Genomic DNA, 17,518 nt, shown 5'->3' with positions numbered 1-17,518 from the left:
TATCATGAGGCTATTCTTGGATTGTAATTGAAAACTAATAAAAATGATTATCAAATAAAAGAGAGAATGTTGTTGTTGTTTAGTCGTTTAGTCATGTCCAACTCTTTGTGACCCCCTGGACCAGAGCACGCCAGGCCCTCCTGTCTTCCACTGCCTCCCGCAGTTTGGTCAAACTCATGCTGGTAGCTTCGAGAACACTGTACCACCATCTCGTCCTCTGTCATCCCCTTCTCCTTTTCATCTTTCCCAACATCACTACTGGGCAAACCATAGCTTTAACTATACGGACCTTTGTTGGCAAGGTGATGTCTCTGCTTTTTAAGATGCTGTCTAGGTTTGTCATCGCTTTTCTCCCAAGAAGTGGGCGTCTTTTAATTTCGTGGGTGCTGTCACCATCTGCAGTGATCATGGAGCCCAAGAAAGTGAAATCTCTCACTGCCTCCATTTCTTCCGCTTCTATTTGCCAGGAGGTGATGGGACCAGTGGCCATGATCTTTGTAAAAGAGAGAATAGGGTGTCCCTATTTTCATCAGAGAAATGTTGTAGAAGATGCTCAAACAAGACAAAAACCTTGCATCTGCTTAAATCATCCTTGAATGAAAAAACAGAGCTGGAACGCCGCAGCTTCTGTTATCAGTCTCGATTCAATCAGTAGCAGACACAACCTTCAGCTGCTTCCCTGGGATAAGTTTGCTCACCAGCGATTTCGCCTCTCTCTCGCAGCCAAGACAATGGTGTTCCTGGAAGCCATCCAATAATAATCTCTCCTTATTTATTCATGAGCGTTATTTATTTAACAGATTCCGTATCTCCGCCCTTTAGCTCCGAGAAACACCTAAGAACCCTTTTGTAAACTGTCTCTCTGCTCAAAAGCAAACCCTAGTGGGAAGAGCGTCTGGCCTGGTAAACAGAGCCCTATAAACTTTTATTGTTTGAAAAGAGATTTAATGGGTATGTCCTGGCTTCAGATCAAGGCTGCGCCAGACAGGTCAGGAGGACCTTAAACCCTGCCAATGCAACTTATTACGGCAATAAACAATTACAAACTGTTAACCCATCCACATACTTAATTATATGTATGATTTCACATCAGGAGTGAATTAAGTTTTCCAAATTATTATTATTATTATTATTATTATTATTATTATTATTATTATTATTATTATTACATTTCTATATTGCTGTTCCATCCCCTCCAACATTTCCCTGATGAAAATAGGGACGTCCTCTTTCATGGGTAGCCAAACTAAGGCTCGGGGGCCAGATCCAGCCCAATTGCCTTCTCAATCTGGCCACGGACAGTCCGGGAATCAGCGTGTTTTTACATGAGTAGAATGTGTCCTTTTATTTAAAATGCATCTCTGGGTTATTTGTGAGGCATAGGAACTCGTTCATTTTTTTTTTTCAAAATATAGTCTGGCACCCCACAAGGTCTGAGCGACAGTGGACTGGCCCATGGCTGAAAAAGGTTGCCGACCTCTGTCCCATTCCACCCCCTCCAACATTTCCCTGATGAAAATAGGGACGTCCTATTCCACCCCCTCCAACATTTCTCCCACGAAAATAGGGACATTTTATTCCACCCCCTCCAACATTTCTCCCGTGAAAATGTTGTCGTTGTTGTTGTTTAGTCGTTTAGTCATGTCTGACTCTTCGTGACCCCCTGGACCAGAGCACACCAGGCACTTCTGTCTTCCACTGCCTCCCACAGTTTGGTCAAACTCATGCTGGTAGCTTCGAGAACACTGTCCCACCATCTCGTCCTCCGTCGTCCCCTTCTACTTGTGCCCTCCATCTTTCCCAACATCAGGGTCTTTTCCAGGGAGTCTTCTCTTCTCATGAGGTGGCCAAAGTATTGGAGCATCCTATTCCACCCGTCCAACATTTCTCCCATGAAAATAGGGATGTCCTATTCCATCCCCTCCAACATTTCCCCGATGAAAATAGGGACGTCCTATTCCATCCCCTCCAACATTTCTCTGATGAAAACAGGGGCATCTTATTCCATCCCCTCCAACATTTCCCTGATGAAAATAGGGAGATTCCAGGATCCAATCTGAAACCAGGACAACTTCTGTAAATCTGGTACTGTCCCTGGAAAAGACAGACACTTGCAAGTTCTGCTCTTCCTCCCAGGAGCTCAAGGAATCAACATGGTTCTACCCTTTCCAGGTTCCTTTCTCACAACAACCCTGTGGAGCGGGTCAGACCGAAAGACCGTGGCTGGCCATCTGTCATGGATGCCCAACTTGCGATTCCTGCTGTGCTGGTCACAGGGGCTAACCGTGCGGCGAGGTCCAAATCCAGTCCGAGGTCAAGGGTGTGGTATGGAGGCTGTCCATCAAAGCTGAAGTGGGGTCTAAGGCAGGGAGTCAGGTGAGGTCAGGAACTCTGGCAGAAGAGCAGGACAGGATGCCGGCAGGAACAGGTTACCAACAATGTTGCTCCTGCAACCTGGGACTGAAGCTGGCCGGCTTTTATCTGCCCCGAGGCATAGGGAGCCCCGGTCCACAGGTGACTCGCCTCTCCTGGCCTGGAGGCGAGCACTCCTCCTGCAGGAACTTAGTTCCCTCCGCCTCTCTGCCCTGAGCCTCTGCAGCTCAGGAGAGGCTGGAGGGTTACCGGACCCAGAGGCAACCTCAGCTTCCTCTGACGGGGCTGAGAGTGGAGCACCTGCAGGCAATGGGTCCTCCATCACCTCAGGAGCCAGAGCAGGCTCAGCTGATGCCTGCACCTGAGGACCCAGCACAGGTGAGGACCCTTCAGGTTCAAGCCCCTGTCCAGCTCAGCCAGCCCTGGAGGCGGGGACTCCTGTGCAGGCTGGGATTCTTCAGGTTCAGCCTCTGAGTCCGAATCCCAGGCCATCACACCTGCATTGCCCAATGGCCATTGGGGTCCTTCCCAGTTCTACAATTCTACGATTCTGCAATTCCACCTGGAGGTGCACTGCGATTTCTCAGCGGACCTCAGGGGCAGCAGGAGCCATTCCTCACCCCCATTCCGCGGGAAATTACACCCCCCCCCCCATTTTTTAAAATTGATTTTCAACATTTATCACAAAAACAACGTAACAAAACACACGACAAAGAAAAACACACATTGAAACAATAAACTAAGGCAAAGAAACATTATTTCTTCAAATACCTAATTCGCATTACATTGATAACTGACTTCCTCAAACCCCCTCGAACTGAATTTCATTATATCACCTATATAACTGTTCTCCAAATTCATAAACTAATTATATGGATTCCTTTCATTTACTAACCTCTTCTCCTTTATTAATATTCTGATCCTTAATATTTACTACCACATATTCTTATTCTCTGCTCTCTGCTTTTTTCACCTTGCCAACAAAGGTCCGTAGAGTTAAAGCCATGGTTTTCCCAGTAGTGATGTATGGAAGTGAGAGATGGACCATAAAGAAGGCTGATCGCCGAAGAATTGATGATTTTGAGTTCTGGTGCTGGAGGAGACTCTTGAGAGTCCCATGGACTGCAAGAAGACCAAACCTCTCCATTCGGAAGGAAATCAGCCCTGAGTGCTCATTGAAGGACAGATCCTGAAGCTGAGGCTCCAATACTTTGGGCACCTCGTGAGAAGAGAAGACTCCCTGGAAAGACCCTGATGTTGGGAAAGATGGAGGGCGCAAGGAGAAGGGGACGATGGAGGACGAGATGGTGGGACAGTGTTCTCGAAGCTACCAGCATGAGTTTGACCAAACTGCGGGAGGCAGTGGAAGACAGGAGGGCCTGGCATGCACTGGTCCAGGGGGTCACAAAGAGTCTGACACGACTAAACGACTAAACAACAACATTCTTATTCTACCCCTAAGCCCATTTATTACTTCCAGGAATTGTCTATTTCTCTTATATCACAATATTTAGCTAAATATTCTTTAAATTCCTTGCAATCCTCTTGTATCTTCTCTTCTTCCTGGCCGTGGATTCTTCCAGTCAGGTCGGCCAGCTCCAAAAACTCCAACATCTTCATCTGCCATTCTTCTGTTGTTGGTATTTCTTGTGATTTCCAGTTTTTTTGCCTAACCTCCGCAGGAAATTACTGCCCTTTATTCCACTTTGGCCACCTCATGAGAAGAGAAGACCCCCTGGAAAAGACCCTGATGTTGGGAAAGATGGAGGGCGCAAGGAGAAGGGGACGATAGAGGACGAGATGGTGGGACAGTGTTCTCGAAGCGACCAGCAGGAGTTTGACTAAACATCAACAACAAATTCCACGTAGAAGATCTTGCTCTGGGGTAAAGGTGTCTGGTTATCATCTGCCTTTTGTTCCTGCCAGCCAGCCGGGTTCCCCCTCCCTCCCGTGGCTTCAGACATTGATCTGCTAACTCTCTGGCATTCGTCTCCCGACAGCCATCAGCTAATAAACTTTGGTCCGCAGAGTCCAAGGCCGGCCAACACTTCACTTTGGGTAATTTCTCCGAACGGGTCGCCCGGGTGAAGAGCTCTCGCCTCGGCTGCAGCTGGAGAAGGTAAGGGGGAAACTGCCCCGGTATGCCCAGGTGTGCCCACCTCGCCTCTTCCTGCCCCGCACCCTGAGACAGAGGGTGTGACAGGCAGAAATCCAACCGGTGCTGTTTTGCAAAAGCGCAGGCCTGTTGAGTGCCTGTCAGGAATAGGATTGTAAAAGCCGAGGAACCTTAGAGGGCGCTTACTAAGGGGGTTGGTTTGGATGACCCATGGAGCCCTTTGCTATTCTATGAAATATCAGAGCAAGCTTTCTGTTATAAGTGCATCTGACTTGGGAGTTTCCTTCGCGGCGAAGTCTTCCAGAGCTCGTGGAAAGGGATCTGGGATCCCTGTTAGACAACTGCAGTGGAGAGTCTGTTTTTTAAGGATGCAGGTTCGCTTCCATGCTCGCCTGCCCTGCTCCCTTTTGATTTGTAGAGCTGAGCTGCGGCAGCAAAATGTTTCATTTTGCAGAGGCGTTGATGTGGCATCTTGGACGCGCTTAGGCTTTCTGATGGTGGAGTCGAAATGGATTCTGCTTGCGCTTTTGATGTGTGATCTATGGAGCGATTGGATCAAATCTCATCCTGTTTCTTTCCAAAGGTGGTTGCGGGGGGGGGGGATACTGAGGCAGAAGGGGGAAGGGGGGCAAATAATGGGTGAGTGAATGGAAAGATTTGGACAATATAATTGGTGTTCTCTGTCGTCATACCCTCCCCACCGTCTGAAGTTTGGGATCAATATTTTCATCCGGTGTGATATTGATTATGTCGCCCCCTGCTGCCGTCGTTCAAATGAATGCCGCCACGATCATGAAAAGAATTGCATTGGTAAATTTGGCCACGGCAAACGGCAACGCAGAATAATGTTGGTGTTTTTGCAGAACCCAAACTGCAGCAGAATGGAAACACTGCTGTACACAGCAGATTCCGAGAGGAATGGGTGGAAATGAGCCCTTTCACATCCCTAAGGTAAAGGTAAAGGGACCCCTGACCATTAGGTCCAGTCGTGGCCGACTCTGGGGTTGCGGCGCTCATCTCGCTTTACTGGCCGAGGGAGCCGGCATACAGCTTCCAGGTCATGTGGCCAGCATGACAAAACCGCTTCTGGTGAACCAGAGCAGCGCACGGAAACGCCGTTTACCTTCCCACCAGAGCAGTACCTATTTATCTACTTGCACTTTGACGTGCTTTCAAACTGTTAGGTTGGCAAGAGCAGGGACTGAGCAACGGGAGCTCAGCCCGTTGCGGGGATTCGAACCGCTGACCTTCTGATTGGCAAGTCCTAGGCTCTGTGGTTTAACCCACAGCGCCACCCGCGTCCCTTTCACATCAGTAGTAGCGTTCAAAATTCTCCAGGTACCAGGCGTGTTTTGCAACTGGTGGCGGGTCCAGTTGCAACTATGTGGAGATTTGTGTTGGCGGCCAGAGTTGGTGACCACAGTTGAAAAAAACCTCTGTCTTGGTCCATAGTTAATTTGCATTTCCAATGTGTGTGCTTCTCCTTATTGGATTCTGGGACAAGCAAATTGTTCTAAGAGCAAGCTGCATTCAAGCAATGCAGCTGAGATCATAGAACTGCAACGTTGGAAGGGACCTTGAGGGGGAATAGACTTCCGTTATGGCAAGCAAGACCTAGGTTTAAGTGGTGGCGCTGTGGTCTAAACCACTGAGCCTCTTGGGCTTGCCGATTTGAAGGTCGGCGGTTCGAATCCCCGCAATGACGGCTTGAGCTCCCGTTGCTCAGTCCCAGCTCCTGCCAACCTAGCAGTTTGAAAGCATGCCGGCACAAGTAGATAAATAGGTACCACTGCGGCAGGAAGGTAAACGGTGTTTCAGTGCGCTCTGGTTTCCGTCATGGTGTCCCGTTGCACCAGAAGCAGTTTAGTCCTGCTGGCCACATGACCCAGAAAGCCGTCTGCAGACAAACGCCGGCTCCCTCAGTCTGAAAGCGAGATGAGCGCCACAACCCCAGAGTCGCCTTTGACTGGACTTAACTATCCAGGGGTCCTTTACCTTTACCTTTTTTATATATACCTGAGTTTCTGACCTGGCAACAACCCTATTTGAGGACTGCTTAAAAGTCGTGTGAGTCTCACGATCCTAAACAAAACTCAAGGCAACACATTAGGTATGTTCCCCCCCCCCCCACTTAGGCAAGTTTAAAAAATTGAACTCTGTCCTAGGACTAGGGCCAGGGCCTTTTCAGTACTGGCCCCAACTTGGTGGAACTCTGTGTTGTGTCACAAGAGAATAGAGCCCTGCGGGACTTGACATCTTTCTGCAGGGCCTGAAAGACGGAGCTATTCTGCCTGGTCTTTGGTTTGGACTCAGTCTGACCCTTATGTTTCCCGTGGCACTGTGGGTTAAACCACAGAGTCTAAGGCTTGCTGATCAGAAGGTCAGTGGTTCGAATCCCCGCAATGATGGGGTGAGCTCCCGTTGCTCGGTCCCTGCTCCTGCCAACCCAGCAGTTCGAGAGCACGTCAAAGTGCAAGTAGATAAATAGGTACCGCTCTGGCGGGAAGGTAAACGGCGTTTCCGTGCGCTGCTCTGGTTCACCACAGAAGCAGTTTAGTCCTGCTGGCCACATGACCCGGAAGATGTACGCCGGCTCCCTTGGCCAGTAAAGCGAGATGAGCACCGCAACCCCAGAGTCGGTCACGACTGGACCTAATGGTCAGGGGTCCCTTTACCTTTACCTTATTAAAATGAGGTTGCTTTTTAAATTGCATTTTTACCTGTATTTTACCGTAAATTGGGGTTTTGTTTTGTTTTCCCCCTATTATGTTTCTATTGTAATTTTACTGGTTGGGGAGGGTGGGTTATAAATAATAATTATTATTATTCACAAGGCAGGCTTGGCGTTTCGTAACGAGTGTGGCTGGAGAGTTGGAAAACATTCCAAGATTCCGAACTGTTTCGACTGCCCCCGTTTCCCGGGAGAAGCCCGTTTCTCTGCTGCCTCTCTGAGATAGAACAATGGCCTTATTATGTCATGCCTCTTTGGGCCTTTTGACCGATGCTGCAGAAGCAGTTTTGAAATGCACAGGACCACAAATGCTGCCGTCTGCCTCGCCTGGGTTTCTAGATGTGAGATATCTGAGAGGCAAGAGGGTGCGACCTTATGCGGACCATATTTTCGTCTGGCGCAGTGTCGGGTCGTTGTTTTTTGTAGTCAGTTTTTTTGTTTATTAAGCTTTAAAACATTTGCATACGGTATATATTCCATATTCTAACTTCATTATACATTTCTCTTTCACCTTTCTCAATCCCATTTTACTATTATTTTTTAAATTTGCATACCGCCCTATAAAAAACACCAGACACGTCTTTGACATCTGGAGGGAGGGTGCCACCACCAAGAAGGCCCTCTGCCTGGTTCCCTGTAACCTCACTTCTCACAGGGAGGGAAACGCCAAAAGGCCCTCAGAGCTGGACCTCAGTGTCCAGATAGAACGATGGGGGTGGAGACGCTCGTTCAGGTATACTGGACCGAGGCCATTTAGGGCTTTCAAGGTCAGCACCAACACTTTGAATGGTGCTCAGAAACGTACTGGGAGCCAATGTACGGTAGGTCTTTCAAGACCGGTGTTATGTGGTCTCAGCGGCCGCTCCCAGTCCCCAGTCTAGCTGCCGCATTCTGGATTAGTTGTAGTTTCTGGGTCAACTTCAAAAGTAGCCCCACATAGAGCGCATTGCAGTAGTCCAAGCCGGAGATAACCAGAGCATGCACCACTCTGGCGAGACAGTCTGTGGGCAGGGAGGGTCTCATCCTGTGTACCAGATGGAGCAGGTAAACAGCTGCCCTGGACACAGAACTGACCTGTGCCTCCATGGACAGCTGTGAGTCCAAAATATCTCCCAGACTGCGCACCTGGTCCTTCAGGGGCACAGTTGCCCCATTCAGGACCAGGGAGTCCTCCACACCTGCCCATCTCCTGTCCCCCAAAACAGTCTTTCTGTCTTGTCAGGATTCAGCCTCAATCTGTTAGGCGTCATCCATCCTCCAATTTGGAGAGAGTTGGTTCTTGAGGTACCTAAGAAATATTCTTCTGTTTCATATATTATGGTTTCATATATCGCGGTCTCATCTGATTGCGATATTTTTTTCAGATATTCCGAAAAGGGCTTCTGTTCTTCCGTGCGGATCCCTTCGTGTTGTTCTCTTACTTTTGCTGTTCATTCCGCCAGTTCCTCACAGTCCATTTGCTTTAAAATCCATTATTCTACTGTTGGTGTATATCCTCTTCCTTCCAGTTCTGTGCATATAAGATTCTGCTGCTGTTGTTGCATGTGTAAATAAATTAATCATATATTTTTTTGGTGGGGGGGGTGTCTGTCCAGAGCAGTGTTGAATGCCCTAGCCTGCAACAGCCTTCCGGGCATTGGTGTAGCAAGATCAGGTGGTACCCAGGGCGGAAAATTTCCTGTAACCCCCCCCCCCCATAGCTGTCAACTTTTCCCTTTTCCTATTTGGAATAAGGGAATTTCCCTTAAAAAAAGAGGGAAAGTTGACAGCTATGAACCCATAGTAAAAGCTATGGTTTTCCCAGTAGTGATGTATGGAAGTGAAAGCAGGACCATAAAGAAGGCTGATTGCTGGAGAATGGATGCTTTTGAATTCTGGTGCTGGAGGAGACTCTGGAGAGTCCCATGGAGTGCAAGAAGATCCAACCTCTCCATTCTGAAGGAAATCAGCCCTGAGTGCTCACTGGAAGGACAGGTCCTGAAGCTGAGGCTCCAAGACTTTGGCCACCTCATGAGAAGAGAAGACTCCCTGGAAAAGACCCTGATGTTGGGAAAGATGGAGGGCACAAGGAGAAGGGGACGACGGAGGACGAGATGGTTGGACAGTGTTCTCGAAGCTGCCAGCATGAGTTTGACCAAACTGCGGGAGGCAGTGGAAGACAGGAGTGCCTGGCGTGCTCTGGTCCAGGGGGTCACGAAGAGGCGGACACGACTGAACGACTCAACAACAACATGAACCCATCCCCCTGAAATTATTTAAAGAAGGAAAAATAAGATATTTAAAGAGGAGGGGGTCTAAGCCAGTTGTTCCAGGAGATTCTGGGGACTGAACCTGGAACCTGCAAAGCTTGTTGTCTACCACCAAGCTAAAAACAAATCAAGATTCCAGTCCTCATTGTTCTGGGTGGAGGGTTTAATAGGGACCTAGGAAGCTGCCTCGCAGCCCAGTTTGACTCTCCAGGGACTCAAGCAGAGAAGCAGCTTTCCCGGCCGCTCCTGCAGGTTCCTTTTAAGCAGAAATGGAAACGGATTGAACTTGGAACCCTCCCTGTGAAAAACACGTGCTTTGCTGGGCTCAGATCGCAGTGACTTTATAACCAGATCGTTGCTGAGATTAAATGCCCCAGCGACTAGTTCTAAACTGGTAGTGGTTGCTTTTTTTCTCTCCAAAGGTTGACGGTTACAACCCAGACTGATGCAGAAACCCGTTTAGGCAGGGGTAGGCAACCTAAATGGGACGCGGGTGGCGCTGTGGGTCAAACCACAGAGCCTAGGACTTGCCGATCAGAAGGTCGGTGGTTCGAATCCCCGCGATGACAGGGTGAGCTCCTGTCGCTCGGTCCCAGCTCCTGCCCACCTAGCAGTTCGAAAGCACATCAAAGTGCAAGTAGATAAATAGGCACCGCTCCGGCGGGAAGGCAAACGGCATTTCCATGCGCTGCTCTGGTTCGCCAGAAGCGGCTTAGTCATGCTGGCCACATGACACCGGCTCCCTTGGCCAATAAAGCAAGATGAGCGCTGCAACCCCAGAGTCGGCCACAACTGGACCTAATGGTCATGGGTCCCTTTACCTTTAGGCAGCCTAAAGCCCAGGGGCCGGAGGCAGCCCAATCACCTTCTCAGTTCCAGGAATCAGCGTGTTTTTACATGAGTAGAATGTGTCCTCTTATTTAAACTGCATCTCTGGGTTATTTGTGGGGCCTGCCTGTTGCTTTCACATGAGTAGAATGTGTGCTTTTATTTAAAAATGCATCTCTGGGTTATTTGTGGGGCCTAGGAATTCGTTCATTTCTTTCCCCAAAATATAGTCATGGCCACCACATGGTCTGAGGGACGGTGGCCCAGCCCATGGCTGAAAAGCTTTGCTGACACCTGCGTTTAGGAGCAAAGGAGGTTCTCATACCCTCCGACATTTCTCCGATGAAGCTAGGGATGTCTTATTCCATCATCATAATAGTAATAATAATATATATAATTTTTTTAATACCCTGTCCATGTGACTGGTTTGGGTTGCCCCAGCCACTCTGGGAGGCTTTGACCATACAGTGGTACGTCGGGCTACATACACTTCAGGTTACATATGCTTCAGGTTACAGATGAAGCTAACCCAGAAATATTACCTCACGTTAAGAACTTTGCTTCAGGATGAGAACAGAAATCGTGCTCTGGCGGCGCAGCAGCAGCAGGAGACCCCATTACCTAAAGTGGTGCTTCAGGTTAAGAATAGTTTCAGGTTAAGAACAGACCTCTGGAACGAATTAAGTACTTAACCTGAGGTACCACTGTATATATAAACAGAATAAAATATTTTTTAAAAAAAAAAAACCCTTCCCCGTACAGGGTTGCCAGCGGGGGCAGAGGAAGTGGTGTCTTAATGGAATAAATAAATAACTCTGTTGTAGCAGAAGCAACAGGAAGTCCTGTGGTAAAGGTTTATTTTTTTGCTGACCAGTTGCAAAGGCATTATTTATTGAGTCTTTGTCCATCTGTTTGTCTTTCTGAATCACTGCGCATGTCTGGGATGTGGTTAAGAGGGGAACAAACGAGGTCAGAGGCAACTGTCATGCAGAAAATGAAACCGGGCAATGATTTTATGTTATCAGCATTGGCCATTCACAAAGCAGTTGCTGATAAGACAGGGATCCTGGCCTCTGTACGCTTGTAAGCTGAGACAGGCATGCAGAGAGTCCTGGGTTCGATTCCTGCCAGCAGCCCAGCAGCTGCCTGAAACTCCGGAGAGCGGATGCCAGTTTGTGTAGAGCTCAATGAATAATGATAATAAGGTAAAGGGGCCCCTGACCGTTAAGTCCAGTCATGGCCGACTCTGGTGTTGCGGCGCTCATTTTGCTTTACTGGCCGAGGGAGCCAGTGTACAGCTTCCGGGTCATGTGGCCAGCAGGACTAAGCCGCTTCTGGAGAACCAGAACAGCGCACGGAAACGCCGTTTACCTTCCCGCCGGAGTGGTACCTATTTATCTACTTGCACTTTGACGTGCTTTCTGTTGTGTACTGAAGTTCTCACCCTGGGACAGCAGGGGGATACTGTAGATAGTTATGCAAATGAAGGCTCGAAAGTGACATTCTGTGATTGGATAGTTTTAGAAAGTTGCAACAGTTACAATTGTTCTGGAGCTCTATATAAGCAGGCTGACTGAGCTCCTCAGTTAGTTCTGTTCTGGCATCTGTATAAAGAAGAGCTGTTTGAAGAATTGCTGTGTCGTCTGATATGTTCTCCCAAACCTTCGAACTGCTAGGTTGGCAGGAGCAGGGACCGAGCAATGGGAGCTCACCCCGTCATTGTGGGGATTCGAACCGCCGACCTTTTGATCGGCAAGTCCTAAGCTCAATGGTTTAGACCACGGCGCCACCCGCGTCCCATCTGAATAATGAAACTCCTACAATATTCCTACAATTCCTTCATTGCAGGGGATTGCTTGGGGGTACAGCAATTCTATGCTGTTGATGATATATTTATTTATCCCCGTTCTTTCCCCTGACTGGGACTCAAGGCAGCTTTCAGATAAAATAAGAAATTTGTATGCCACCCTATGGCGTTTCCGTTCACTGCTCTGGGTCGGCTTAGTCCTGCTGGCCACATGACCTGGAAGCTGTACGCCGGCTCCCTCGGCCAATAAAGCGAGATGAGCGCTGCAACCCCAGAGTCGGCCATGACTGGACCTAATGGTCAGGGGTGCCTTTACCTTTATGCCACCCTATATCCACAGGTCTCAGCATAAAATCACAAGATAAAAACACGAAATAATGAAAACGAGAACGAGACTGACCCAATAACACCCCCCCCACACACACACACACTTCACATGAACATGTTTAAAAGAAGTATGAGGTGTGAATCGACAAAGGCCTGGTTAAAGAGGAATGTTTTTGCCTGGCCCATAAGGTGTATAATGAAGGCACCAGGTGAACCTCCCTGGGAAGAGCATACCAGAAATGGGGAGCCACTGCAGAGAAGGCCCTGTTCTTGCGTTGCCACCCTCTGGACCTCTCAAGGAGGAGGCACACGAAGAAAGGCCTCGGAAGATGATCTCAGGGTCCGGGTAGGTTCATATGGAGAACCAGGTCCTTGTTGCTGCTTTGGTGGAAAAAAGCAAACCTGCCTTGACTGTTCAATGCTCGGAGGACAAGCAATGGCGGAAGAGGTGTCTGCACCCTGCCGCTGCAGAGGAACGGCGTTTTTGGGAATGTGGCCTGACGTGGCCGAGCAAAGTTTGCGCAGGGATCCGTCCCTTGGCGTGGGCGTCTGAGTTTTGCAATGGCAAGCTGCTGGGGGGGGCACCCAGTGTGCCGTTTGCGAGGTGCGCTCGTCCCATGCGCCGTGGGCACCCAGCCACACGGGGTACAATCCTTGTTTTTAAAGGCCTTGCCAATAGGCCGGGGCTGCGATAAGGGGCTATAAATAACTTGCGTCATGAGAGAGCTTCATGCTCACGGATTCCTGTAGAAGCAACACAGATGGGTTTGCATTCTGTGTCTCTCCGGAAATGAGAGAGGGAGACGTTGGCGGGGGGGGGGGTGCATGGGAGCCAAGAAGCCTTCAGGTGCCAGCGGCCAATGCCAGGGGAGTCAACCTCTACCTCTGCCCCATGGGATCCACTCGCTTTGGTGGCAAAAACCCTGCAGCTTTGGAGAGCCAAAAGACGAACAGTTCTGGCCCTTGTTGTTGTTTAGTCGTTTAGTCATGTCCAACTCTTCGTGATCCCCTGGACCAGAGCACGCCAGGCCCTCCTGTCTTCCACTGCCTCCCGCAGTTTGGTCAAACTCATGCTGGTAGCTTCAAGAACACTGTCCCACCATCTCGTCCTCTGTCGTTCCCTTCTCCTTGCGCCCTCCATCTTTCCCAACATCAGGGTCTTTTCCAGGTAGTCTTCTCTTCTCATGAGGTGGCCAAAGTACTGGAGCCTCAGCTTCAGGATCTGTCCTTCCAGTGAGCACTCAGGGCTGATTTCCTTCAGAATGGAGTGGTGTGATCTTCTTGCAGTCCATGGGACTCTCAAGAGTCTCCTCTAGCACCATAATTCAAAAGCTTCCATTCTTCGGCGATCAGCCTTCATTATGGTCCAGCTCTCACTTCCATACATCACTACTGGGGAAACCAGAGCTTTTACTATACGGACCTTTGTTGGCAAGGTGATGTCTCTGCTTTTTAAGATGCTGTCTAGGTTTGTCATTGCTTTTCTCCAAAGAAGCAGGCATCTTTTAATTTCGTGACTGCTGTCACCATCTGCAGTGAGTTCTGGCCCTAGCGTTGGGCAAAGGGAGACGGCAGCTTCAGTGGACAGATCTTGAAAGGCCCAGAGGGCTGGGTGGGATATTGGTATGAATCAGAGCTGAGGGCCTTGACTCACAAGGTTAATTATAGCTGGAAGAGATTACTGTAATCGGAAATTGAAGCTCTTTGCAGGAAGTCTGACATCTTTTAGCTTGGCTTGCCCGAAAAGAAATAGCCAAACGACCTGAAACCATTCTTAATAAAAGCATAGCAAAGCTGTTGGTCTGAGCTCTGTGACACACTGGGCAATAGATATAGGTCACAATATAGATTCTAACCTCTGGGGAAAACTCTGGAAAAGTGACTTGAAGTTCACAGCATGTTATTCTTTCAAGGAGAACTACTTGAAAATGATTCACAGATGGACTTTAACTCCGAGTAGGCTTGCAAAGGGGGGATGTGGGTGGCGCCGTGGGTTAAACCACAGAGCCTAGGGCTTGCTGATCAGAAGGTCGGTGGTTCAAATCCCCGCAACGGGGTGAGCTCCCATTGTTCGGTCCCAACTCCTGCCAACCTAGCAGTTCAAAAGCACGTCCAAGTGCAAGTAGATAAATAGGTACCACTCTGGTGGGAAGGTAAACGGCGTTTCCATGCGCTGCTCTGGTTCGCCAGAAGTGGCTTAGTCCTGCTGGCCACATGACCCGGAAGCTGTACGCCGGCTCCCTCGGCCAGTAAAGCGAGATGAGCGCCGCAACCCCAGAGTCGGTCACAATTGGACTTAATGGTCAGGGGTCCCTTTACCTTTACCTTTACCTTTAGGCTTGCAAAATGCATAAGACTGAATGAGATAAGCGCTGGAGATGCAAAGACCAAGAAGGAATGTTCTTTCACATGTCATGGACTTTTAAAAGGGTAAAAGAGTATTGGGAAATAATTTATAATGAATTGGGGGGGAAATGTTTTAAAGTACTCCCCCTCCCCCCCCAAAAACACACCACCAGAGTCCTTTCTGTTGGGGATAATTCAGGCTGAAATTCCCAGGTGTCAAAAAAATAATAATGTTTATTTATGTATGCCATTACTGCAGCCCTGGTTTTGTTAGCCCAAAAATGGAAAACGAGTGAGGTCCCAACCAAAGTATTCTGGCAACTTAAGTTGACAGAATATGTGCAGCTTGCAGACTTAACAAATAGAAGAAGAGAACAAGAAGAGAATAAGAGAACATTTAGAGAAGATTAGAAAACATTTATTGAGTATATGGTGGGGGTTGTATACACCTGAAAACATTGGCAGCCTTAAGATAAATTCAACAGTGTAAATAAGTTTTGTAATAATGGAAAACTGAATGGTATAGTTCTTGTAAAATATGCAGAAGTTTATGGTATGAACCATGGAAAGAGAAGAAGTCATTGATACCTTAAGGATGTAAAAATGAGCGTGTTAAGTTGTAGAACAAAATTTAATAAAAAAAATTATATGCATGGGTTTGAGCAGGATGCCGCCAAACCATGGTTTAATAATGAGCAAACCATGGTTTGGTGTCACAAGCGAGCCAGGCCTGTATGTGAAGATTTGACCTTTTTTAAACTGTAAGGTCTTCAGGGCAGAGAGCCCTCCAAACTACCAGGCACATGTAGGGAACATATTTACTGAATGTTCTAAGAATGAGCATAGTTGTGCCCGAACCACTTAAAGGTAAAGGTAAAGGTACCCCTGCCCGTACGGGCCAGTCTTGACAGACTCTAGGGTTGTGCGCTCATCTCACTCTAGAGGCCAGGGGCCAGCGCTGTCCACAGACACTTCCAGGTCACGTGGCCAGCGTGACGAAGCTGCTCTGGCGAACCGGCACCAGAGCAGCACACGGAAACGCCGTTTACCTTCCCACTATAAAGCGGTACCTATTTATCTACTTGCACTTAGCGGTGCTTTCGAACTGCTAGGTGGGCAGGAGCTGGGACCGAACGATGGGAGCTCACCCCGCCGCGGGGATTCGAACCGCCGACCATGCGGTTGGCAAGTCCAAGGTGCTGAGGTTTTACCCACAGCGCCACCTGTGTCCCATACTTATCGCAACCCCTGAGATAAGGGGATTAGAGGATAAAGACCTTCTGTGTTGTTTTTCTGGGAGAGATTCAGTCTGCTTGGACTCCCAAGACGGGAGATTTGGTGAAAAGGAAAAAAGCGTGTGCACACACACACACACACACACACATGGCACACACACTAGTTCCCATCCGGGCAGAAACAAGGCCCTGGTTGTTTCCCAGAGACAATTCCCAGCCTCGCAGCCCTCCCCGCAGCCATGTCCTTTCCAAGAAATCCGGAGATCTGGTGTCAGTACAATCCAGCCCTCTCGCTGAACAGACATTGCCCCGTCCGGATCGTCAGGAGAGACGTGAGCGCAATCGCTCTCCGGTGACATATCAGCAGCTCTTGGTGCAAGATTAGGCGAATGAGGGATCTGGGTTTGTTGTTTTTTTGCTGATTTGCTGTCCAAAGATCAACTCGTGTCCAGGATCAGATAGGGTGGGAGGGGGAAAAGAGGAGCGTTTGGAGTCAAAGGGTGAGGTCTGCCTGGGGAATCCCTGGCTAGCCAAACGAGGTTGCCTCGCTCGAGGACTGCTGACTGGGGAGGGCAGAGGAAATTTATGCGCCACCGTTTGAAGGGACAAGAGGAAGCCCACCAGATCTTTCTTTCTCTCTCTCTCTCTCTCTCTCTCTCTCTCTCTCTCTCTCTCTCTCTCTCTCCAACAAGACCAGGCCCAGAGCCAAAAATGTGTCTGTGTGGAAGGCAGAGAAGCATCCGAAACTGATTGCAAAACGACCAGCAGGAAACAGTGTTCTCGACACTGCGGGAAACCATTCAAGTCCCGTTCACAATCTGCATTTATAACACTACAATACAGCTGTAAATAGCCATCGTGTCTTCCCCCAAAGGATTCTGGGAACTGTGGTGAAATATTCTCGGAGCATAGCTGTCAACGTTTCCCTTTTTTTTAAGGGAAATATCCATATTCCAAATAGGATTCCTCGCGGGAAAAGTTGACAGCTATGGCTTGGAGTCCTGTAGTGATTTCATGCTCTTAATTGCAGCTTGTAAAACAGTGATTTTGTTGCCCCCACAAACCTCAGGCTTTTATATACATTACAGTGGTACCTCAGGTTAAGTACTTAATTCGTTCCGGAGGTCCGTTCTTAACCTGAAACTGTTCTTAACCTGAAGCACCACTTTAGCTAATGGGGCCTCCTGCTGCTGCTGCCGCGCCGTCGGAGCACAATGTTCTCATCCTGAAGCAAAATTCTTAACCTGAAGCACTATTTCTGGGTTAGCAGAGTCTGTAACCTGAAGCGTCTGTAACTTGAGGTACCACTGTATTTACACAATGAGTCCCGTCTGATTGGCTGATTCTGCTTCCCTCCTGGAGCCTGATTGGTCTTCTCCTGCAAGCCAATCAGTTGTTCCATTCTAGGCTCCTACTTGCCTATTGATCTAGAATCCAAGGTTAGTACATAACATGTGGTCTGTTAAAGGGGATGAGAGTTGGCTAGGACTGTCCTATTCCATACCC

The 17,518-nt window shown here is 48.7% G+C and overlaps 1 protein-coding gene across 1 annotated transcript in view; it reads left to right on the top strand.

Moving 5' to 3' along the window:
* The first annotated feature begins 4,386 nt into the window (after nt 1-4,386).
* The window catches only part of CERS4 (ceramide synthase 4), a 108,159-nt gene continuing 95,027 nt past the window's right edge, over nt 4,387-17,518 (top strand). The window contains exon 1 of the mRNA XM_081895748.1: nt 4,387-4,492. The gene's annotated coding sequence lies outside the window, so the exon portion shown is untranslated. The remainder of the gene's footprint in view (nt 4,493-17,518) is intronic.

Source organism: Podarcis melisellensis (assembly GCF_964234715.1).
Source record: "Podarcis melisellensis genome assembly, chromosome: 18".
In the NCBI taxonomy this organism is placed as follows: Eukaryota; Metazoa; Chordata; class Lepidosauria; order Squamata; family Lacertidae; genus Podarcis; species Podarcis melisellensis.
This window is presented reverse-complemented; position numbering and strand designations above follow the sequence as displayed.